The sequence below is a fragment of the Patagioenas fasciata genome, chromosome 1 (assembly GCF_037038585.1).
Source record: "Patagioenas fasciata isolate bPatFas1 chromosome 1, bPatFas1.hap1, whole genome shotgun sequence".
Classification (NCBI taxonomy): Eukaryota; Metazoa; Chordata; class Aves; order Columbiformes; family Columbidae; genus Patagioenas; species Patagioenas fasciata.
Genome location: NC_092520.1, coordinates 155,177,068 through 155,191,451, shown reverse-complemented (window position 1 = coordinate 155,191,451; position 14,384 = coordinate 155,177,068). Strand labels below are relative to the sequence as shown.

Below are 14,384 nucleotides of genomic sequence, written 5' to 3'. Positions count from 1 at the left end.
TAAATTTACCCCTTTGTTACTTGCCTATAATAAGTAAGTTTTATTACAGAAAGTAATATTTCCTTTCTTCTATCCTATCAATCTAGTTGATAAACTCATTGAGAGAGAAGAGTTTCTTTCTTCAAATATTCAACAACAAGATGCTCAGGTACTGGTAAAACTGAATTAAAGCCACAATGGAGTTATACTGATTTACCCGAGCTGGTGATTTTGCCTTGAAAATTTTAAAGGAACACATCCTGTTCCTGCTAGATCTGTGATCCCAAAGTGAGGAAGAAATCTGTTTTGTCCTTAAATAGATATAAGAAGTACTGCTTTAAGTGCAGACAAGCAGCATGTTGAAACCTCTACACTCTCCAGGCCTTCGATGTGTTTAATATTGTTTTCTGCAGTCACCCTGCACCTTCTCACCTTGTTGCTTTCCATTATATTCTGAAAAGTTAATAACAGTGTCAAGACAATCATGCAGTTACTAGACAGTGTCAGTTCCTATGCCTTTCCCCTACCCTGTTTGACTTTCGGAACAAGTGCGCTGTCTTTATACATTGGAGACTCAGATTAATCTATTAGAATCGTTGTTTGGCCATGAACTGTGTTACCTGAAAGTGATTGAAACTTGGAGAAAGTTGTGGTTGTGAATACAGGAGAACATTAATGAACTGCAGCTCCTTCTCAATGCTGAAGGTCCCAGAAAAGATATTCTAATTGAGGGAAAAGCTCACACTCAGAGTAGGTTTTGGTTGCAGCTAAGACTGGTGTTTATTTAGTGGAAAAAAAAATGGTTTAGTTAAAATGAGAAATGATTATAATATTAACCTAAAGCTCAAACTAAATCAATTTTTGATTACAAAAATATTTGGTTCATGCGCGCATTTATCCTTTTTTTTTTTTTTAATTTATACATATATGAAAATACCAACAGAGCAAAAGAGAGACAGTTCTTACCAATTTAATTCAAAGAAGAAGAAATAAGGACTCTCAGAAATATCAAGGAAAGAAGTGATCTAAATTTCAAGTAATGAGGCCACTAACATTTCAAGTTCTGGTAAACAAACAGAGAGCTATTCAGTAAATGAATTTCTATTTTATTTTAATTCACTCTGACAAAATAATTGATCTTCATGAGATTTTCAGTAAAATCTTTTTACCAAGGTTCAAAGAAAGTCAATTTGTCTTGAGACAGAATTCTGAACTCTTGGATGCTTATCTAAATTCAGTTAAGCACTCAGAGGGTCACCTACTGCAAGTTCAACCCAAAAACTTAAAAAAAAAAAATTTGATTAAATATTCAAACAGGTACAGGTCACCTGCTCTACGTGATCCTACTTGAGTGGGAAGGTAGACAAGTTGAATTCCAACCTCAACCATTCTGTGATTCTATGAGAATTTTTTTAATGCTAGTACCTTAAGCTCACCCTGGTCTTTTAAAAAAGTACAACACTTTCTCTTTTTTATTCAGATACCAGTATTGAAAATGAAAAATACTGCAATCCAGCTACCTGGCACCTTCACTGATGCATTAATGTGGCTCATGATTTTGAAGGTTAAGCTGGTATGTGCTTTTGTGTGCTTCTCATTTAATGTGAAAAACCTGAAAATTTCATTGTCAAAACATTTATGGAGCATCAAGGTACCTACTCAACACTGAGGGTGCAGGACAGCAAGACTGCAGAGCAGTCTCAGAGTTACTGAAGGTGCTTGTTGCATATCTTCTTTAAATGAAACTCCTTGAAGGACAACAGCAGCTCTAGTGCCATCCTTCTCCCAACAGCCTTTCCAGATGGTGTAGCTATGCATGGAGTGTGTGGGCTGGCACCTCGGCCTCTGGTAGTATTCGGCAGTCATTGGTAAAAAACCATCTGGATGCATTTCTGTGTGATCTTCTCTAGGTGAACCTGCTTTAGTGGGTAGGTTGGTTAGACGCTCTCCAGAGATCCCTTCGAACTCCAATCAATCCGTGATTAGCTTCAGTGACAGGGGGATATGGGTCTAAGAAAATAGCAAACCAAACTTCTATCTCCCTTTTTTTTAGCAGGTTTCAATCATCTTAGGCTGCAGCCCTGGGTTTTCTATGTCCAGAAACCTCTCATCCTGACTACACATTGAAATTGCTTTTCAAGCATGGGCAAAACCCAATTACTCATTTAGGCTCACGGTGTGTTCACAGAGTTCGAGTCTAGCTGTATTTACTATTAGAACTGAGGAAATGTCCAAGGCACAGCAGCAATGAATATCTGAAGAATTGAACTAAAATTATCCTTCGTTGTAGGCCTAAATACGCCCTATCTGCATAATGAGTGGGGAGATACAGCCACAGATTAACCTCTTCAACTGATTCTTAACATATTTTAGATGGGCCTAAGCAGGCACGAAACAGGGTGCAGTGGGTGTTATTGACAAATGCAATATAAAAATCTTCATTGTTGTGATATAGGCAAAGGAAGCACAGAATGGGGATATTAAGTGCTCTTCTGCACCAGCATTAACTAGAAAAGTGTGTCCTACCCCACTCTCATGTCTGCTCCTACTGACAGCATATAGACCTTGCAAGCATTGATAGGTGTACTCATTTGTCTCATTTCCACGCAAAAGTGTCTGAATTGCCTTGTATGATAGCACCAGTTGCAACTGTGCACCTTTTCACTGTGAGAGAACTGTCAAAATTAGTTAAATGAAACAAAGACAAATAAACAGAAAGGTTTCAGCAGTCAAAACATTAGCAACAAGTATGCAAGGACCCATCATTGAAATGCATTCTCAGAGAAACAGTGACTTCCATAGGATAATTGAGATGACACCTACCTGAAACATGTTGTTAAATGTTTTCTGGAGCTTTTGTCTATGAATTTTATTATAACTGACAGATTCTACTGTTCCTACTAAGGTCTTGTTTTACAAGTTCCTTGAAACTGTCATATATGAACAAAATGCCACTCATTCTAAGCCAGAGGAAAAGGGAGGGAAAGGATTATGGGCCCAACTCAAAAAAGTAGACACATGGAAGAATCACAAATATTTGTATTTTGTGATGAGACTGTCCTACCTTTAACTTCAGTATATTTTTTTTTCCTGATAAAGTGTTGAAACTGTAAAAGCATATAAATATTTATGCGCAGAGTCAAATACACAAACACGTACACTATACACATGTATGGAGGTATATGTGTGTACACACAGACATACTTGAAGGGCAGGTATGAGTGAATTGAATTATGAGGTATGAAGCCTGGCTCACCACTGCTTTATTTCAGTGTTGTGCTACTGTAATATAACTTATTTTCATGGAGGCATACCAATATAAAAGTGGATTAATACAGAAAGTGTCTATATGCTGCATGTTGCAGATATAGGGGAAGGCCACAGTGGTAGTAGCACTGTTCACCTCTGAGTCTGAATATATCAACCCTATGTTTTCCCTAGGAATTCAGCACTACGATTCCCATGAAAGCACTCGTGGCACTGAGGAGTACTGACAGGTAGCAGATCAGCAGTTACTGCTAGGAGGTAGGAGTCACTGCACCTTATGCTGTGATCCAGTGGTCACAGGCTGTAAACCATGAGAGCAGCAATTTCCAATGGTCTCTGACAAAAGACAGTTCAGGTGTTCAAGTATTTGATCAGAAAAAGGGATCTGCATTGCTCTCTGTATCAGCATGTTGAGGCGAGAAGCATTGCTTTAGCAGATGCAGGAGCTTCCGCTTCTCTCAATATCCCCAACCTTACACGCCTGAAAACTCCAGAGCTTAACTGCAAAGATTTTTAATCAAACCGCTTAATCCGAATAACCATTGAAGAGAAACTGCAGTAACAGAGATTGAGAATGGCATTTCTGCCAGGAAAATGAAAACAAATTTTAAAAAGAGAAACACTAGGAGTGGATAAAAAGCTTTGGACAGAACTATGTTGCGTTGACCAGCCCTCCCTTAGTGGATTTTAGCAATTCAATTAGACGTCTTTACAGGTTTAGCAGCTCATTGTTGAAAATACACCTCCATCCTACAATGCCTGCTGTTGACACATAATATCTCGTTCTGTATAATCAGGATTTCTCTGTGGCTCAGAGGGCAAGAGAGCCTGAGGCTCTCACATCTGCTAAAAAGCTCTCGAGTTTTTAAAAGTGGAGCAAGGATAATCCATGGAGAGAAATGCTGAACACCAGCATCTAGTCCTGGTATGGGAGAAGAGAAGGAAAACAAGCATGCATAGGAATTAAAACGAAAGAGACTTGTCCCCAAAGGAGAAGCTGTTTCCTCAGGGCATACTGTTGAGTTTCTAGTGCAAAGAAGTTTCAGTGCTGCTTCTTTAGCCTTTGAAATGTTTTACATGGAACTGCAAGGAGGTGCGTGAGAAGGAGGCAATAGAGGAGGCTGGGGTTTGGGAAATAAGCAGTTGTCTAATCCAACAGATAGTCAATTTATAATGTTTTTACTCAAACAAATTCCCAAAAGATAATTCAGCTTGAGTTTTGAACTATAATAAAAGTGTGTTATGAATTTAACTCTGATTTGGGTGGGGAAAAGGGCATTACTAGTCTCTTAAGTATCTGGAGCTTTTATCTATGCTAATAAAACTGACATTTCTCAAGTGGCAAAGCATTCAGAGATATGTTTTTCACATAGAGACAGCAAAAAGTGAGGCATCAGGACTTGAACTGTGAGAGTGGCAGACCTCTCTATTTCTACTTACTATTACTTTAATTTTGAATGTAACAGTTAAATGTCTCAGAAAATTAAACCTTATATTTCACTCACTTTTCAGTGGCAAGTCTGATTGAAACAGGCTCTGTATTTGCAAAAATGGGATATAAGAGATGATTAATAGGAATCAGACTTTGAATATGTCATTAAAGTCAGAGGTACGTTGTCTGGGTAGACCTTTGCGGAGAACTGCTTACACTGTTGTTGTTAAAATTCCTCTAACCTATCCTGGGTTGCTATAACCTTCAGAAGTTCCCTTAACTTGACTGCAAATGTACAAGTTTAAACCCATTTTCCTCATGCAGTTACAGAAGAGCTTTCAGAATTCATAATTGTGAAAAGCCTTTCTATACAAGTGATTTTCTAAACAGTAATATTAAATTATATTCTGCACAGTTGACAGTAAGAGCAACTAAAACCAAACCACAAAAGCTCAGTTATATTGACTGTTTCCAATTACACAAACAACGAAGGCAGATAGAAGGAAGGCAGACAAATACTTCTATTATGAAGTTGCATAACCCAAGAGGATGGAAAGGTGAATGAAAGGCCAATGCTAATTAAAAAAATGAAATGTCTTCTTGATGTTATTCCACTGTGCAGTTTGTTAATGTCTGAAAATACAGTAGCAACAGCCTGCATCTTAAAGAAATCAACAACAAAATCCTAATTACAGTTTACTCTGTGGCCAAATCCTTCAGTCACATCTGATCTGGTTTCCTCAATCTGGCGTCCTCATATTTCATCACTAAAAAGTAAAAAATCCCTTTCCACTGTCTCAGGTGCCTCTGCTGGAGGGAAGTACTGTGGGATATCCTTGTGCCTCACCTAGTGCCATTCATTCCCACTATTAACCACCAGCATAAACCTGCCACTTCCAAGATGAGTGGGAAGTTTCCTGCCAGCATGAAAGCCTTCAGAATTTTGTGCAGGTCAAATTTAGGGAGAATAAAAAATTGGGGGGAAGTGAAGAATACTCAATTAAAATATTAAATTTCTGTCAAATGCAAAAGGTCAGTGTGATTAAACCAAAACCTGTGAATACATACATATGTAGCCTCTGCTGGCATCAGACACCTTACAGGGGAAATATCTATTGTTTGTTGGCACATAAGACATGGATGGCAATTTCTTTCAAAACCAAACTTTCCATTTCATGTAGGCACAATACCCAAAAGAAGCATTTGTGCCTCAATTAGCTGGCTACTCTTCCTAAAGACTTTGGTCATCAGTGCAGAGAGATAAGCTTCTCCAGAGAGAGATTCTGAGGAAGTACCTAATTTATGTACTCAAAGCCACATCGCAGAGGCTCCTCTTTCCTCTGGCTCCACAGAAGACCATGGGAAAAAGCCAGCTAATTAATGTGACTTAAAGAAGGAGCAATGAATAGCCCCTCCTCCCCATTCATGTCCCTCTGCTCACATATTACTGTAGTTTCTCAGGAAACATCACCAGTGCAGGGTCAACTCAGGTTGCCAAAGATGGAGAAATGCAATTAAAAGCAATAAAATCTCTGTGTCTTATTGAGTTACAGCTCATCAACTGATTAGAGGTAACTTGTTAAGCCTCAGTAACTCAATTGCTTCCAGTCATGTGCATGTACCCTCAGAGGCAGCTTGATTCCTCTGGAGTTGGCTTCCCTTGGGCAAACATGGTCACGCTGCAAACACTGAAGCTGTGGGGAGAGACTGGCTAGTGACAGGCTCTATACGGGGATTAGCAGAGAGTGGTTGAATTCTCCCTTGCTGGTTTGAAAGTAAGCATTACTCAACCTTTGGCCTGGGTCTGTGACAAACCAGCTAACTCAGCTCTGTTGTAGTATGGCAGACTGCACGCCAGCTGTTAATAAGCCTCCATGCCTAGATAAGCAAGACACCAGGCACTTCAGGTGATCCACCAACACGGATGCAAAACACAGCAAAGGTGTTTAAATAATTGCTTAATTCAAGTTAGAGACTATTCCATGTGTGCAGGAGTTCAGCCAGGAGCAATGCTGGAGTTATACCTTGTGCTAACACTTCACTGAGAATGAGCCTTTCACAGAGATAGATTAAACTGCTGTGACATACAACCTCTTAACACTCAAAAGAGAACACCTACAGGATTTTTAATGCACTTTAATTCATCACATTAACTGATTCAGTTTGCCTTTGCTGGACATCTCCAGGTAGTCAAGCCTGCTGTGAGGGTTAGAGCATCACGAGCTACCTGCCTATGGTGGAAAAGATGAGATGAAGCCCCCTTGAAATCTGAAAGGTGACATGTATTTTGCCACAAAACTCTCTCATCCAAATAAGACAAGGTAATTGGAACTTTTAATTTCATCTCTTTTGTCTTTTTGTTGTTATCTTTGTTAAAACATATGTTCCAGTTCCACAGATGTTTACCCAGACTCAAATCCAAAATTTTTGATTCCTGTGACAGGATGTTAGGCTCCATTTCTGCATTAAAACAAGATTTTGTCCTCTGTTATTTCCCTCTGTACTGAATTAATAACAACAGCAAATAAAGATAGCACTATCAAAAGTATTTTAATGAAAATGAAAACTAGACACAGTTAAGATAATGTGTTAAGCAGGCTGTAAGCAATAATACTTGATCCAAGATTATTAAATGAAATGAAGTTAATTTCTGAGTTTATGCAGAAAAACATGATGTCTTTCTAAAAGGCACATGTCTTCAAAATGCCCCTTCCCTGGCACACTGTAGGAGGAGTGCTTGCATGGATGTTCCCTATACCTTCAGTGAACCACGTGACAATACTCTCTAAGATGGTCTTTCATTTTTTTTTTCTGATAGAAAATAAATAGAGAATAGGTGAGAAGAAAGAAATCTAAAATTTTTTGACTGAGTCTTTTCCTTAAAAATTTAAAGTATCAAGGAAAGAAAAATAATTTTAAAAAATCCCACAAAATAAACAAAACCAACCAAACAAACAAACAAATATCAAAACAACCAAACAAACAGACGTTTTCCTATGACAACAGTTATAGGATGTTTCAATTAGAACACTTCAAACATTATTTCTTAATCTAAAAAAACCCCAACACTGGTATTTTAGTTGTCAGAAGTACAGCAGATATTTTTGAATATCAAACACATCAGCCTTTCAAGATTAATAATCTTCTCTTTGATGAAGAGAGCAGACATTTTTCAGTCCAGTATTCCCAAACGGAGATTGTTTTCCACTTTCTTTTATGTGAAAATAGTGAAGATGTCAAAATTTCGTCAGTGTGGGTTGAAAACAAATGACTAATATTTCCTACAGGAAGACAATTTAATTTTCCACATTTCTCTGACTAAGAAGATACTTAGACCAATGTGTAGTTTTATAGCATGCAAGCTTTGAAGTACCTGAATACCCTGATGTCCTATTAAGACTTGGTTGATGCCCTGTGTAAGCAAAGACTCTTCATCTCCATCCTTTAGCTCTCGTCAGAGTCCACACTCTCATAGAAAAAGCTTTCTCAAAGAGATAATAAGCCAATGGATATAACATAAAACCTCAGTATAAGGTTGGACAGATAAATGGGCTACTGCCTGAATTGGTTGTTCTTAATTACTTAAAAGTATTAACAACTTAAAGAAGTCAATAGGCTAAAGGGAAATGTTGAGTTGGCAAAATTAACAGAGGGTAACAATTAGGTTAGCCAAGATTAAGTAGGTAGGGTTTTAAGAATTCCTTAAGAATTATATACATACCAAGGTGGTAAATATGGACAAACCTGAGACTGCCCATGTACACTGACAGGATCTGAAATCAAAGTAACCTTTCTAAAGAAATAAAATAAAAAATAAGGACCTCAAGTTAATCAGAAACAAAACACTGAAGAGGCAGGAAGTGAATAAAACAATGTAAAGTGTCTCATCCACAGTATATTCAGTCCTCACATCTTTGGTTGTCTTGTCTTTAAGAAAGAAAGGACAGAAATGGGAAAGTGTAAAGGCACTGAGGGAACATATCGGTAAAAGAAGGAACTGAAGAGGTTAGATGAGTTACATTAATCATGATAGTTAAAAAAACAAATGAATTGCGTAAAGAAGGCCAAATAGAGATGTCTGTTTACCTTGAGTTCAATAATACAGGATGCATTAATAGGCAGCAAATGTACAACAGGGGAAAAGAAATACAGTTTAATGCAAATAAATTAAATTAGAGCTTCTCACTGCAGGGAAATTTTATTGACACTAAAAGCTTGGCAAGATTTTTAAAAAGATTGTGTTTGTATGAAAAACATAGAGCATCCATCCCTATGTTTTCTAAATTGGTTGATTAAAGAAGACACATTGTTGCTGAATGAGGTACATGGCTGGAAACCTGGGACTTGATGCCATTATCAGTAAAGTATTTGTAGAGCTTTTAGGATGGGAAGAATTTCAATTCCCTGCCCTACTATGACCCTGCTACTATAAATGTCAAGAGTACTTTGTTATCGACTTGAAATGGTAACAGAATAAAGCAAATTCTAGGCACTTTTTGGAAATCTCTTTAATTCTCTCTCTGAGACATTCAATGGCAATCAAGACCGCAGACGAGCTATTGACCTTTTCCAGCATGAACCAAAGGCCAGCTAAATACTCCTCATCTTTATTCTTTCAATACAATCCACCTCAGCAGTATGAGGCCTCTGCTGTCTACAACACAACTGACAAGAAAGGAAGCAGAATTGTTTATATGGCTTACCCCAGTTTGTTATAGCTGATTCTCTGGCACATCTCCTACTTTGACATACTGTTAGACTATAAGCCACCAGTAACAAATCAGTGCTCAAACATAAAAACAGTACTAGGTTTGTACTAGAAACAAAATAATTTAACAACCCTTATCAAGTACTGTTTTACACAACATAAAAATAGTATCTGCAGAAGCAGAGATTGAGTAGTCTAATGATCAACATTCCTATTTTGCAATACGACCTATTTTATCTTACACAGTTTCACAAGGTCTCAATCCCCGAATTATTTAAACACAGCAGAGAAAATCCCTGTGACTTTCATAAGCTTGGATTCAGCTCCAGAAATAAATTTATGATAAAGTCATTTTCTTTGATCGGAAAGTCAGTTTTCTGTGTTCTTTATGAATCCCAGGTGCCACTCATTTGCATCTCTAGATACTTCTACTTTAGAAATATAGTTTGGGAAAGACAGAGAGAAAAACCTGGAGAACATATACTAACTAGTCTGGAAAACGTCTACCCACAGAAAGTTTTGCAGTGAGTTAACTCCATTTATATGTGTTTAGTGGTACTGTGTAGTATTAAATTTGCATAAAGCAAAGAGTTGGTGAAACGTGAGACTTGTACTAATCTCTTTTCCATAACACTTACTGTTTTCTAGGAATTTTTTTCTTTTCCAAGCCTGGTCTGAAGCAAGGAAGTGCTCTCCTGAAAGTCTATGGTCTTCTGCCACTCTTTGTTCATATACTTGTTTCTGTCTTGTTTCCCTTACTTCTTAGCTTCTGGAATTCCAATCTTCAGACCCAATTGCAATTTTCAATAGTAAATAAATTCAAACTTGAATAAATTCCCCAAATTAAAGTGGTGAAGGAATAATGCTTTTATCTCCTGTGATATACCTCTGACAAAGTATAATTAAAATATTTTCATGCTGGCTTGCCTGGTCTGTCTGCCTTTCATGAATGATGAAGTCTATCAAGGTATTATTTGTCTCCACATTGTGTGAGGAAGGATTAAGCCACTGAAGTGTTCAATATCAGTAAATGATCTGGAAATCCATAAAAATATCAATTATGATGCAGTTAAAGATGTCTCAGTGTTCTCAGGAAGCTGGTGTTTTGTCTTTGTTCCTCTGGTAATGGAGTGTGGGGATGACTGTCTCCAGAGACAGAAAGAGCATGTACAACTGAATTGTAAACTATGAGGCTGTGCAGAAGAGAGTGGATTTTCTCAATTACTTATTCAGATATACTGGAATAAAAATGGAAACTAAGTCAGTGCAGAAAAAGGTGCCCTACCAAGATCTCTGAAAAAATGAAGTCCTCTGCCTGAGCTGGGGCTGGCCTGACATAACATCATGGGACCATGTGCTGGGACCACATAATCTTTGAGATTTTTTGATGGAGTAACCAAAAAGAATTGTAATTGATGTGAAGGCAGCAGTGTCTGGCTGAGTGGTAGGCAGCCTTGAAACCTACTGACTGAGGAATGGAACCTTAGTCGAATCCATACCTTTTCTTTTTTTTTTTTTTGTCATTTTTTTAGCTGGTAGGACTACTAGCTTCAATACAGTTCTGCGTATTTACAGTCAAAGAGGATCTGAAACACTGAGCAGGCAGATATATCACTAACTTCTCCTTACAGTTTCTGATGTCTCAGCATCATGGCTCTGAGACCTGGTGACACAGGAACAACACTTCATATACTGCTAAGAAAGTACCACAGGCTTCAAATTTAAGACTCTGCACCATTTTCAAAGTCTTTTCCCTAAGTAGAAAACCAGTTTGAACTAAAACATATAAAATATTTGTATTTGGTGGGAATTGCATATAAGCTTCAACGTAATCATAACATCTATAAAAAATAATGCTGGTGACCTTATATTGCACAACAAAATAACAGAGGACATCTTAAAATTAATTCTAACTAATTAAAAGCAGGTAATGAATGATTCATATTGCTCAAGTTGCCAAACATTACCTCAAGTTATAGATTGGGCACATCCTTTTGCTACTATTAATAATTGCAATCATGTCAGTGTAAGAACTTTCAGTTACAAAAGTGAATATGTTATCCTCTCCAAACCTTCCAGCCTCACCCTCAGAGTAGGACTAAGCTCCCTGGAGCATACAAGGGTGCAGAGAGGAAGTACATTTTTTCAAGAAATCAATATCTTTGGGAAATCTAATAGTCTAACAAAAGCTGAAAGATGAGCATATTCGGAGGTGATCTCAACATGCCTTGTGCTAGCCAAACAGTGTTAGATTGTAAATACATAGGACTTGTCCAGTGAGTTTTCAATCCTCCCTATTTCATTGTCCAATAGTTTTTCAGATACTCTTATCAGAGAAATTAGAAGCTCCTAGACAAATATCAGGATGAATAGCTGTTACTAGGAGGGAAAAAAAAAAAAAAATCTGTGTCAGACTGCTTAGAAATGGTCCTGAACTGAAATTCAGACACAGATGAGTTAAAAGATCATGTTACCTCCCCCTTCACCTTGCAACCTTATATTATGAACATTTTACATATATTTATTACAAACACACATATTAAATCCTTTTTAAATGTTGATGATAAACCTGTTTCGTGGTAGTAAGCTCTTCAGCTGTATGTGCAGTATATGAAAATCCATCTCCTTGCACCAGATCCATATCTGTGGAGTTTCAAATTTTTCCAGAGTCCCCCTGTTTGAGAGGGATGGGGCAAAAAAGCCCCATCTGACACTGAGTGTCTTTCATGTGATCACTGAATCCCCTTCTTTTTTTCTTCAAGGTAGATGGTGGCAGTCTCTGATCTCTCAGTAGGTAAACTACAAAAACCTTGTTAGTGGCAGAAGAGGTGAAAGAAACTTCAATCTGAAATGTTCAGAGAAGAATCTTCACTCAGTGTAGCCGTTATACAGCTTGGAAACAGATGCTTAGAGTACTTTGTGGTAAACGCCAGAATGAAGAGTTCTTTCCCTTGTAGTTAAATTGCTGATTTATTTATTTACTCACTTACTTGTTGGACAACAGGGAGCAGTTAAGCTAACTTTTGAGGTAACGAAAACCGTAATTGAACCAGGGTATAAAAGAAGAAATGTAAGCTGTGCTTGGATCTTTGCTAGCAAGAAATATTTTAATGACTCAACATTAAAACAATGAGCAAGAAAGCTTCTTCTATAGTAAAGAGCAAAATTCTCTGCTGTAGTGCCAGGCTTACAAGATGCAAATATTGTGGAGTTGTAGAAGTGTCTTCTTTAGGATTTGAAATTAGCTAGATGGTTTGATTTGGGATTCTGAAATATATTAATCAGAAAGGTTTATTGACCTTTCTACAGCTGGTCATGGTTTAGTATCATTAAGTGCTAAAAATCAAGCCACTCTTTCTTCATGTCAAAAGACTGAAGAGGGCAAAGTCACTTGCTGCTGATTGAAATACTGACTGAACTGCCATCAGAGTTGTCATCATTGCATTCACTGGCCTTTCACTTCAATTTGACTCGAGATGAGAAACTGAGCAACTGCTTTCACAGAAACTTCCGCTATTATTTTCTATAGCCATGTACTTGAATATTTCTCATTTCTTTCTTCCCCCTCTCCTTGCAAAACACACAAATATACCTTTTTTTCCCCCCAGGTGAATGTTACCACACTAGCAGAGTACCTGCAAATTTACACTGCTCACTTTAGTACTGGGTAAATTCCATTTTCCTGTTCCTACTCTCAACTATGTTACCACCGCACACTGCTTAGACTATACCATAGCTTTTATTCCCCACTCTAAATCCCTCTGTTATTTCTTTGGCATCTCAAATAAACTGCATATCTGCCTGACATGCCAATGCAACACATTTGAGGAATGTCCAATTGCAGTCATCTACTCCATCCATAGCAACAAAACAAAAAGTCAGGGTCTAAATTATAGGGGAATTCTTGAAGTTTTACGACACAGTTTACTTGCAATGAGTTGGCCACTGCTGGGTCTCTCCACCCCCAGGAAAGCTTGAGTGTATGCAGATTTGACTTGTAACCCAGCACAAGATGAATGGGCAGCACCAGGGAAATTGCACTTGCAGCTTAACATAATAAAAAGCATCTCACGAGGGAGGCTGGGTGGTCAGTTTTATTGGCACATTGTTTACTCTGCTCCTTTCAAGGTACTTATATTTGGTTGACTGTAATTTTTTCTCCAAATGAGGTTGCAAAATAAGTCATGGAGGGGAGATGAGATGAAGATGGGAGACTGAAATGCTTCCTAGGATTAAACTGAATAACAGAGACTAAGGGGCACAGTTCATTCTTTGGCATGGTGAGGTTTCATGCTCTACATCCCCAGGCACCCAGATGAGGTACTTGGTTTGGGAGTCTAACAGAGATAAGAGAGAAAGATTTCAGAAACCTAATGCAGAGCTCTAAAGAGCAAAACCACAGTGAAAGAACCCCTCTGTCTTCATTCATTGCATAGTTGAAGATAAGGCTGCTAACTTAAGTACAACAATTAAACATAACTGCTGTAGGTATGAAAACTCTGTCCTCCACCCTTCTTTGTTCTGCAGTAGTTAAGTAGTAAACCAGTAACCATCACTAGCAAGCAGGTATTGAACTGCACACTGGCACAGCAAAGTCCTTAGACCTTTGCCATGATACCATTCTGTCTGCATGGCTTTTATTTCTATCCATGGTCAAGGTATTTTTCCTATTTTATCTTCTCTTAGACTTTCATATTTTCTCACTCTTTGTTTCTTTACTTCCTACAACTTTGTTGCATATTCATGGAGTGGAGAATCCTGAGTAGGCTCATGAAATCTCAGAAAAGGGAACTCCTTATTTCTCACACTTCACAAGGCTGAAAATGTCAGTAGAGGTTGTTATAATCACTGTTACAGTCAATGCAGAAGTGACTTTAAAGCATGAAGGTATCAGGCTCAGTCCTGCTTGCCAGCAGAGATGAAATCTCTGAGCTGACATACATTACACATCCCATTTGCAAAGTCCTGCCTTGTATATTCCTCTATCTCCAGATAAAT

At 37.9% G+C, this 14,384-nt stretch overlaps 1 protein-coding gene across 9 annotated transcripts in view; it reads left to right on the top strand.

Moving 5' to 3' along the window:
* The window catches only part of CHRM2 (cholinergic receptor muscarinic 2), a 107,229-nt gene that overhangs the window by 54,642 nt on the left and 38,203 nt on the right, over positions 1-14,384 (top strand). For 5 of the 9 annotated variants that reach the window (XM_071798521.1, XM_071798548.1, XM_071798544.1 and 2 more), the window contains one exon: positions 6,865-6,999. The exons of 1 other annotated variant lie outside the window; for it this stretch is intronic. The gene's annotated coding sequence lies outside the window, so the exon portion shown is untranslated. Of the gene's footprint in view, positions 1-84; positions 149-1,459; positions 1,553-3,411; positions 3,505-6,864; positions 7,000-14,384 lie in introns of those variants that run through there. 3 more of the 9 variants (XM_071798526.1, XM_071798530.1, XM_071798533.1) reach the window with 3 other exon arrangements.